Source organism: Arachis ipaensis, chromosome B07 (genome assembly GCF_000816755.2).
Source record: "Arachis ipaensis cultivar K30076 chromosome B07, Araip1.1, whole genome shotgun sequence".
In the NCBI taxonomy this organism is placed as follows: domain Eukaryota; kingdom Viridiplantae; phylum Streptophyta; class Magnoliopsida; order Fabales; family Fabaceae; genus Arachis; species Arachis ipaensis.
This window is the reverse complement of record NC_029791.2, coordinates 112,560,403-112,570,866: the sequence shown is the minus strand read 5'-3', so window position 1 is coordinate 112,570,866 and position 10,464 is coordinate 112,560,403.

Genomic DNA, 10,464 nt, shown 5'->3' with positions numbered 1-10,464 from the left:
GTAGGAACCAGTTCATTTTTTTCATTATGAATCACTGTCATGCCTCCCTTTTTTGGGACGACTTGAACAGGGCTCACCCAAAGGCTATCAGAAATAGGATAAATAATCCCAGCCTCCAGTAATTTGGTGACCTTTTTCTGCACCACTTCCTTCATGGCCGGATTTAGCCGCCTCTGTGGTTGAACCACTGGTTTGGCATTGCCAGTTTTTGTGCCAGTTTGGGCGTTCAACTCCAGCTTTTGATCCTTTTCTGGCGCTGGACGCCAGAATTGGGCAGAGGACTGGCGTTGAACGCCAGTTTACGTCATCTATCCTTGTGCAAAGTATGGACTATTATATATTGCTGGAAAGCCCTAGATGTCTACTTTCTAACTCAATTAGAAGCACGCCATTTCGAGTTCTGTAGCTCCAGAAAATCCACTTTGAGTGCAGGGAGGTCAGAATCCAACAGCATGAGCAGTCCTTTTTCAGCCTGAATCAGATTTTTGCTCAGCTCCTTCAATTTCAGCCAGAAAAATACCTGAAATTACAGAAAAATACACAACTCATAGTAAAGTCCAGAAATATGAATTTTTCCTAAAAAATAATAAAAATATACTAAAAACTAACTAAAACATACTCTAAACTATATGAAATTATCCCCAAAAAGCGTATAAAATATCCGCTCATCACTCTTCCCAGACAAAATCCTTCTTATCGGGCTCGGGATAGAGAGAAAGAAGCAAAGAAAAAGGATGAGTACAGCTCAGACAAGCCTTGAATGTACTATAACTACACCCCTCTACGAGTTTCTCTTGTCGACATCTAATGGGAGATCTGCCATACCGAAAAACTTTCACCTCCTCGTCCTATCAAGAGCAAGAAAGGTGGAAGTTGGATAGAATACTATGAGTATCGCAAATTATATGGACATTTCACCAACGATTGCTACGACTTGAAAAATGTGATAGAAAAACCGGCCAAAGAAGGTCAGTTAGAAAGATACCTACAAAAAAGATCAGACGATCCAGAAAAAATAAAGAGAGACGAAGAAGACAGGGGTCGACAAGATTGGCCACCACGAACCCCTGATAGACACATCCATATGATAGCTGGAGGATTTGCAGGAGGCGGAATAACTAAGTCTTCTTGTAAAAGACATTTGAAAAAAGTCTATCAAGTCAGAGAAGATTTTCCTTTACGAAAGAAGATGCTCAAGGGATAATACCAGTGCATGACAATCTTGTTGTGATCATGATGATACTCACTAATGCAAACTTCCATAGAACTCTGGTAGACCAAGAAAGCTCGTCTGACATACTATTTAAGCCTGCTTTCGACAAGCTTGGGTTGGAAGAAAAAGAGTTAAGAGCATACCTCGACACCCTTTTCAGGTTAAGAGACACGCCCAGCTGACCTCTCGACTTCATCCCGTTACATACCCTTTTTTGGTAAAGGTATGAAGTCCAGAACTTTGAGTATAGACTACAATGTGGTTGACATAGTATCAGGCTTCAATGCAACAATAGATTAGACAACCTTAAACCGACTTGCTGCGATCATTTTTACTCCTCATCTCTACATGAAATTTTCGACTTCAGAGGGAATGTCAACCATAAAAGGAGATTAGAGATTGACACGAAAATGCTACAATGAAGGCCTAAACCTATGTTGATGTATTAAAGGAAAAGAAGTCAACACCATTGAGCTTGGTGGTATCCGAGCACAAAAAGAACTAAGGCCACAACCTAGTGGAAAGACTGAAGAGGTTCAAATTGGAGATCAAGTCGGAAAGACAACAAGCATAGGAGCAAACCTGAACAAAGAATTGAAAGCAGATCTCATTAAACTCTTACAAGAAAATTCTGACCTTTTCACGTGGAAAGCCTTTGACATGCCTGGAATACATCCTGACCTAAGTCATTGAAGAGCAGGTCCAAGCATTGCTAGAAGCTGGGTTTATAAGGGAATTGAAGTACCCTTTGTGGCTGGCCAATGTCGTACTCGTGAAAAACAGGAACGACAAATGAAGAATTGTGTTAACTATAACAACCTTAATAAATATTGTCCTAAAGATCCATACCCTCTTTCTAGCATTGATGCTTTAGTGGATTCGGCTTCGAGATATAGATATTTGTCCTTTATGGACGCATATTTAAGATACAACCAAATTTCGATATACACGTCGGACCAAGAGAAGACCTCTTTTATCACTCTAAAAGCTAATTATTGTTATGTGGTGATGTCTTTGGATTGAAAAATGTTAGAGCCACATATCAACAACTAATGAACAAGGTGTTTTCATCTCACCTTGAAAAATTAATGGGAGTATATGTGGATGACATGCTAGTCAAAACTAAAGAAGATATTAACCTCTTGCCTAACTTAACTGAGGTATTCAAAACAATAAGACAATAAGGAAGCATGTGATGAGGTTAAATCCCTCAAAATGTACATTTGCAGTAGAAGTCATGAAGTTCTTAGGCTTCATGCTCACTTAAAGGGGTATCGAAGTCAACCCAGACAAGTGCAAAGCAATACTTGAGATGAAAAATCTGACCTGCCTTAAAGAAGTATAACAACTAAATAGAAGGCTGGCAGCCTTATCCAAATTCTTGGCAGGATCGGCCTTGAAATCTCTACCTCTATTTTAAATTCTCAATAAGGGATGTCAATTCGAATGGATTCAGGAATGTGGACAAGCTTTTCAAGATTTTAAGAATTTCCTAAGTTAGCCATCGATCTTCACCCGACCTGAAAAAGGGGAGGAGCTCATACTGTACCTGATAGTTGCAAGTAAAGCATAGCCTCTACTCTAATCCGAAAAAACAAGAACGCACAACAACTAGTTTATTTTATTAGCAAGGCCTTATAAGGGGCAGGACTAAACTATCAAAAGATAGAGAAGTTTGCATATGCCCTTGTCTTTACCTCCAGAAGGCTCCGACCTTATTTTCAAGTCCATACCATAAATGTTCGAACTAATCAACCCATGAAGCAAATCCTCCAGAAGACAAATATTGCGGGTCAGATGCTACAATGGGCTATAGAGCCATCTGAGTTTAACTTAAAGTACGAAGCTCGAATAGCAATCAAATTCCAATACCTAGCCGACTTCTTAGCCGAATATACAGGAGCCAAAGAAAATCCTACGACCTGGAATCTATATGTAGATAGATCATTTAACAAAGTTAGAAGTGGAGAAGGAATAATTCTTGAGAATGAAGAAGGAACTCGAATAGAACTTTCATTGAAATTCGAGTTTTCGGCCTCCAATAATTAGGCTGAGTATGAGGCCATGCTTGCTAGCTTGAGGCTATCCAAAGAAGGCAAGGCAGCAAAATTAATAGTGTTTAGCGACTCTCAAGTAATAACTTCTCAAGTAAATGAGACTTACTAAGTTAAAGATCCCAACATGAAGAAGTATTTGGAAGAAATGTTCGAACAATTAGCCCAATTCCAAGAAGAAGAGGTCAAGCACGTAACTCGGGAGTTAAACAGCCGAGTTGATGCTCTCTCTAAATTGGCGAGCACCAAGCCAGGGGACAATAATAGAAGTCTTATCCAGAAAACTTTCTACACCCCATCAGTGGTCAAGAAAGTCGAGAAGTCGGATGCATTAGTTATCTCCAATCTAAACTTAGGTTGGTTGACTCCTGTTATCGAATATCTTAAATTTGATATCATCCCAAAAGAAGAAAGAGAAGCAATGAAGCTCGTAAGGGAGTCACAGAACTATATCTTAGTCAACAACATTCTTTATCAAAGAGGAGTATCCACGCCCTTACTAAAGTGTATCCCGACCTCCAAGACTAATGAGGTTTTAGAGGAAGTCCACAACGACATTTGTGGAAATCACCTAGGAGCATGGTCACTAGTTAAAAAAGTGATCCAAGCTGACTTCTTTTGGCCGACCTTATAAAAGGAAGCAGCCGACTTCGTCAAAAAGTTCTCGCCCTATCAAATGCATATCAATTTCCATGTGGCACCACCAAAAAGAGCTTATAAGTGTCACCTCACCTTGGCAATTTACAAATTGGGGTTTGGATCTACTCAGACCATTTTCTCAAGCACCCGAACAAGTAAAATATCTCATAGTTGTGATTGATTATTTTACTAAATGGATTGAGACAGAACCTCTGGCAACCATCACGTCCCAAAGAAGTCAAAAATTCCTCTACAAGAACTTTGTTACTCGGTTTAGGGTCCCATACTCCATCACCGCAGACAATGGAACTCAATTTACTGATTCGACATTCAGAAGTCTAGTGGTAAGCCTTAAGATTAAGCATTAGTTTACGTCGGTACACCAAGCCAATGGACAAGCAGAAGCTGCAAATAAAGTCATATTAACCGAAGCGCCGACTATAAGATGCGAAAGGTACTGGGCCGATGAGCTCCCTCAAGTTTTGTGGGTATATCGGATAACCCTCTACTCAACAAACTGGAGACTCTCCTTTCCGACTTACTTATGGCGTAGAAACCATGATTTTCATAGAGGTCAATGAGGAGTCTCTAAGGGTTAGATTCTACAACAAAGTAGGAAACATCCGAGCTCAACTGGAAAAACTAGACCTCCTTCCAGAACTCTGAGAACAAGCTCAGATAAGGGAGGTAGCATTGAAGCAAAGAATGTCCATGAGATACAGCAAGAAAGTTATCAGAAGAAACTTCACCACAAATGACCTCATACTAATCTGAAATGACATCGGAATGCAAAGGTCGGGTGAAGAAAAGCTGGCTGCAAACTGAAAAAGGCCATACAAGATCATTGAAGTCTTGGGAAAAGGTTGCTTCAAAGTGTCTGACTTGCAAGGAAATGAACTCTCAAGGTCGTGGCACGCATGTAACTTGAAAAGGTACTACAGCTAGAAAGCGCACCTTGCTCCTTGGTGTACTCTTTTTTCCGACTTCATGATTTTTTTCTCAAGAAGGATTTTTCTAAAGAGGGTTTTAATGAGGCACCATAGCAAGGGCTAAGAGTTAATAATAGAAAAAACTCTTAGTAGTAAGACAACTTATGTAAATCATTTTCTCATTAATGATAATTTATTATTCCATTGATTATTTCAGTAACACACACTAATTTAAGCTCAAAAACCACAAAAATCATTGTCCGACCTAGATGGTCGGCAAGATAAAGCAACGAGGTCAAAATTAGTGTAAGAAGTTATATAAGTAGACCATGACCCGACTTCATTAAAACTACTTAAAAAGTCAGTAAAAGAGGTGAGCCTAAAACGAATTGCAGAAGTAACTTGATAAAACCTGCTACTTAAAAGTCGGCACTTAATTAACTTCCCAACTAAGAAAAATACATAGTCTCAACCTCACAAAAGAATGGTTCAATAAAGTGTCCGACCTACACCGGCTGACACCCCTAAAAACAGGATATCTGATCTCATGAAACAACTTGACCAAATTGGTTTCAAAAGAGAGTCATCAAGTAACTTGTCAAAATTTTTACTAAGTTACAAAGCTACAGTAGCTATGCCAACTAAGACAACTCAAGCGAGGATGTTAAGAAGATATTCATTAATTCATAAAAATCTACTACAAAGTAAAATTGTGGAAAAAAGTTTTTAACTAGGACCATAAAATAAAAGTAAAATATTCAACTACACCTATTACAAAATAAAATTGTTCACAAGACCTACAGGCCGGGACATTAAATGTTACAAATTGAAGTTAAAGAGGAAATTCTGCTTGCCAGAGGACATGTTGGAGGTCTCTTCAGGTTGGGCTGAAGAAGTCAGAAGAGTCTCGTCAGGCTGGGTCGGAGAAAAGAGGGGGCTCGTCATCCATCCGAGTTGGAAAGTTTTGGGAAACTCTCTCAACCCAGACATCCGAAGTCTTCGGGTCATCCATAGGAGTGTCTTCTTCATCTTCGAGAGGAGGAACGATCTTCCTATAGATCACAACCATGTCGAGACTAATAAGGGAGAGGTCCACCTCGGGAGCAACAACTCGGAACTGGGCCTTCAAGTTCTTAACCAATTTGTTCATCCCTTGGGAGATCGACTCCTTCATATCTGCATACCTTTTCCTTGACTTAGTGACCTCTTCTACCAAGTCCAACTTCTCCCAAAAACTCACGTGTAACTCTCATCATCCTTATCTTTTAAACCCTCCGGCATGGGACAAGCAGCTTCAAATTACTTTACCCTCTCTCGAGCCTTAGAAAGATCAGACATAAAAACCTCCTTCTCCTTCTCCAACTCCTGCTTAGTCTCCCGTAAAGATGCTGCATCAGTTTTTAGATCAGCAAAAATTTGTTGAGTGGCACCAATGGGAGTCTCCTCAAGTTACCTTAATAAAGCAGAGTACACCCCCGCTGTCCTTATCCCACCCCGGACTAAAACTTGAAGGTGATTTTTTATAGAAACATCGTCCATACTTATAAAACTATGGGAAAGGACGTGTTTCTCACAAAAAACTACAGCATTAAAGCCTTGCTCATATACACTTTTTGACTTTGGTTCAGGAAAAGGAAGTGCGAAGAAAATTGTTTGATTACCGGAGTCAACAGGAGGAGTAAGAGTAGGAGGAGTAGGATCAGGAAGTATCTTAACTAATGCAAAAGGACCTGAGTCTGACTTAGAGGGAGAGGGGAGGTCATCCGATCCATCGACCTCTTTCAGTTGAGTAACTCAGGCAACAACATTCTTTTTAGCTGTACAAAGAGTTTTCTGGATGCCCGACCTATTAGTCATCCTTGCTGCAAAACCAAAACATCAAAGTCGGATTACATAAGCATACAAATTACTAATAAAAAAGTATCTACAAAATGCAAAGAAATACTACATAGCTCGGTACGGATGATGCGTGAGCATCTTTCCTATCTTTTCCTAGTGAATTTGCATTTAAATTGTTGAGTTTAATCAAGAATTAATTATCTTTTATCCACTATGGATGTTACTTTGAGTCTTGTGCAATTCTGTTTATTTTAGGTAGTATTTGGCTGGATTTGATGGAGTTTCCGCAGAAAAAGAGAAGAAGGCGAATGATGTTGTCAAACCTGACCTCTCTGCACTCAAACCTGAATAACTCGAGCTACAGAGGTCCAATGGACGTGATTCCATGGCGTTGGAAAGCTAACTTCCAGAGATTTCCAACGATATATAATAGTCTATACTTCTCTTCCATCAACTCTGCCAAGGCTGCACCTAACTTGAGATTTCTCAAGTTAGGCGCAAGAAACAACAACAACACGCAACATTTGCTCTCCTCCAAGTAAGGTGCATTGCCTCCTCTTCAGTCCAAGTAAGGCGCCTTGTGTGGTGAATAGCATGAAGTTAGGCGCAGCTCTTAGCCAAGTTAGGCGTGGATCCAGTGAAGCCAAGTGGTCCCCATGTTACAAGGCGCGGATTATTTAATTAATTCTAATTTAAATTTAAATTTTATTTTAAAATAGGAAAAGATATTATTTTAATTTTAGAAAATAGATTTTAAATTAATTAGGGTTAGATATAAAAAGAAGAAACTTCTCTTCTAGGGATTATTCCACCTCATTCCGCACTTTACAGTTTTTACCTGAATCCTAGTTTTTCTCTCTGAACCATAAGCAACTAAACCTCCACTGTTAAGGTTAGGAGCTCTGTCTATTGTATGGATTAATTCTATTGTTTTTCTATTTTAATTCATGTACTGATTTATAATTTAAGAATTGTTTTCGTTCTTTATCTAATTGAGTTCTTGTATAACTTGAAAAAGCTCTTTACTTGAACAACAGCTTGAAAATAATTTCTCCTAAATTTTAATTATTTGGATTTAACGGGATACGTGACATATAATCCTCTTATATTTGGATAATTAGGATTTTTGTGGCATAATAACTAGAATTAAACTTCACCCTCTAATTGGAATTAATTGACCAAGGAATTGGCAGTTGATGAGAGTTAGAGGAGACTAAAAAGGTCTAAGGAATTAGGGTTTAGTCACATATAGTTTGCTATGAATTAAATCTTACATTATTAAAATAGTTAGTAAGAAAAGTCAATCTGGAAAATAGATAACTTTGAAACCTTAACTGTTTTCTCCATATATTATTCCCAACTTATTTATTGCCTGTCTTCTGATATTCTGAGTTTACTGTTTAATGCTCTTTGAACTCTCAAACACTATTTTCTGTTTGTCTAACTAAGTAAATCACTTAACCATTGTTGCTTAGTCCATCAATCCTCGTGGGATCGACCCTCATTCACTTGAGGTACTACTTGGTACGACCCGGTGCACTTACCGGTTAGTTTGTGGGTTATAAATTCTGCACCAACGGACATAGCTTGGCTTTTCTAGTAAAAATTTTTTGGTGTTAAGATTGGGAGCTTGGTCCCAACATTCCTGGAACAAGGCAACTACATATTCTTCTACCTCATTTAAGTCATCAAGGTTATACTTAACAACTGTAGAGCACTCCTTCCAGTACAAGCTAAAAAGGGCTTCATCCCTCTCATTCAAAAAGAAAAGTTGGACACCCTTAACAGATTGGATTTTGAAGAAATAATTTTTGAAATCATGAAAAGAATCATAAAAAATGGCGAAGACCTTCCTCCCTTGAATAGCTCGGAAGAAGATCCAGCCCTGCTTCTCAGAACTGAATGTTTAGTAAGTTGGAAGAAATAAAAGAAAACTTTAGAAGAAAGGCGAAGGTCGAGTTCTCGACAAATCAGCAAATTTTTAGAAAGCCCCAAGAATTGGGATGGAGTTGAGAATGGGCAACTTTGTAAAGACAAAAAATCTCAGACTTAAAATCAGAAAAAAGTAAGGTTAACCCCCAACCTTGTAAAAGTACTCATACATATATATGAAATGACGTTCTGACTTGTCAAGTCGGGAAAAACAAATTCTCTCCTCAGGATCAGCGACTACAATCTCATATTTATTCTCATCCTCCCGATCTCTACACAACCTATGTTGTCTACAGAAAGTCTCGGCATATTCATTATCAATAATAGGGACAGCAGAAATCATGGTAATATCTACCCAATCTAGGTCAGACGGGACTTTAGATGACATGTTAAGTATTACTGAACAAGACATAAAGCTATACATCCAATACAACAAAAGAAAATCATCACAACAAGTCAGAAATGCAGGCACAGCAACACAAACATTCAAATAAATCCACAAGAGGTCGGATCATCCCCAACAAGGTAAAAGAATTTCATAATTCTTAAACTCTCTTATGAACTAAGCAGACAAACTACATTGCAAAAGATGAAAATGACGTTGTTTTTACAAGAACGAAACGACACCATTTGGGGAAAACACAGAGCGACACCCCACATTCAAACACACAAATGTACAGCAACAAAAATCCAAGCAAAGGAACAAATCTTCAAAACTTAACAGAAAGAATGCAGAATCGCCAAGTAACTATGAATGAACATCAACAAAAAACCATTTTTCACACAAGCATAAAAATGACAATATTAGAAGCGCTTCATTCTTGACAAAATAAGGTTGCAAAAAATAAAAGGAAGACCAATCTTGAGGAGGATTGAGTAGTAGTATATATGCAACAGCAAAGCACGTACGTTCCAAACACCTTCAAAGCATGAACAAAAAATTTCAAGTAGAAATTTAAGAAAGAAAAATACAAAGAACCTTGAGAGAGACTGAAAACAAAAAAATTCAAAAGAATAAGCGAAAAAGGAGAAAGAGAAAATGGTTTGAGTATTTATAAGACTCAAGGGACAAAAGGGTAAGTTCACCCTTCTCATTTATGACATGCATGGTTACAAAAGTAACCGTAGAGAAATGTACAAACGATTGCAAAAAGACACAACGCTTCAGGTTCATAAAACACGTCGAGCACCTGACTAACCCCTAGAAAGACGGTGTACCCAAAGTGATGCACCAACACCACAAGAGACCAGTCCGACCTACAAATGCTTAAGTCTGACCTCATGAAGTTCGAACTCAAGTTATGACACTATTCATACCCTGACTCAAAAACACAGCTAGACCCAAAATGAATAAATCCTAATTAAGATATCTGATCCAATCAACATCTACCCGACCCCCATAGAGGTTGGACACAGCGACAAGAGTCTAGCCCTACTTATCCAAATAAGTAACTGACTCCCAAGATGTCTCCTATTAATCTAGAAGGGAGATTTCAATAATTTCTCTGGCAAAAGGGAACGGTTATCCACCATCAAAGGTGAAACTATTCTAAAGACGATTATCAATTCTACTATAAATACATTGATGCCCTCAGGTATATTCAAAACCCAATCTACTAAAAACCTGCTAAAACCCTTGTTAACTTAAGTATCGAAGTTCCTTGCAGGTACCACTCCCCATCTTCACCAAGACGTCGGACGACGACACTTCAACACCAGAAGACGTCAGACTCAACCCCAAAGGGAACTTGGACCTCACGTTTAGGCCCAAATAACCGTTTCAGGTAACTCCCAGAACAATCATCAACCGAATCAATATTTGAGAAGTAAGGTTTTATTTAATTAAATTTAATTATTT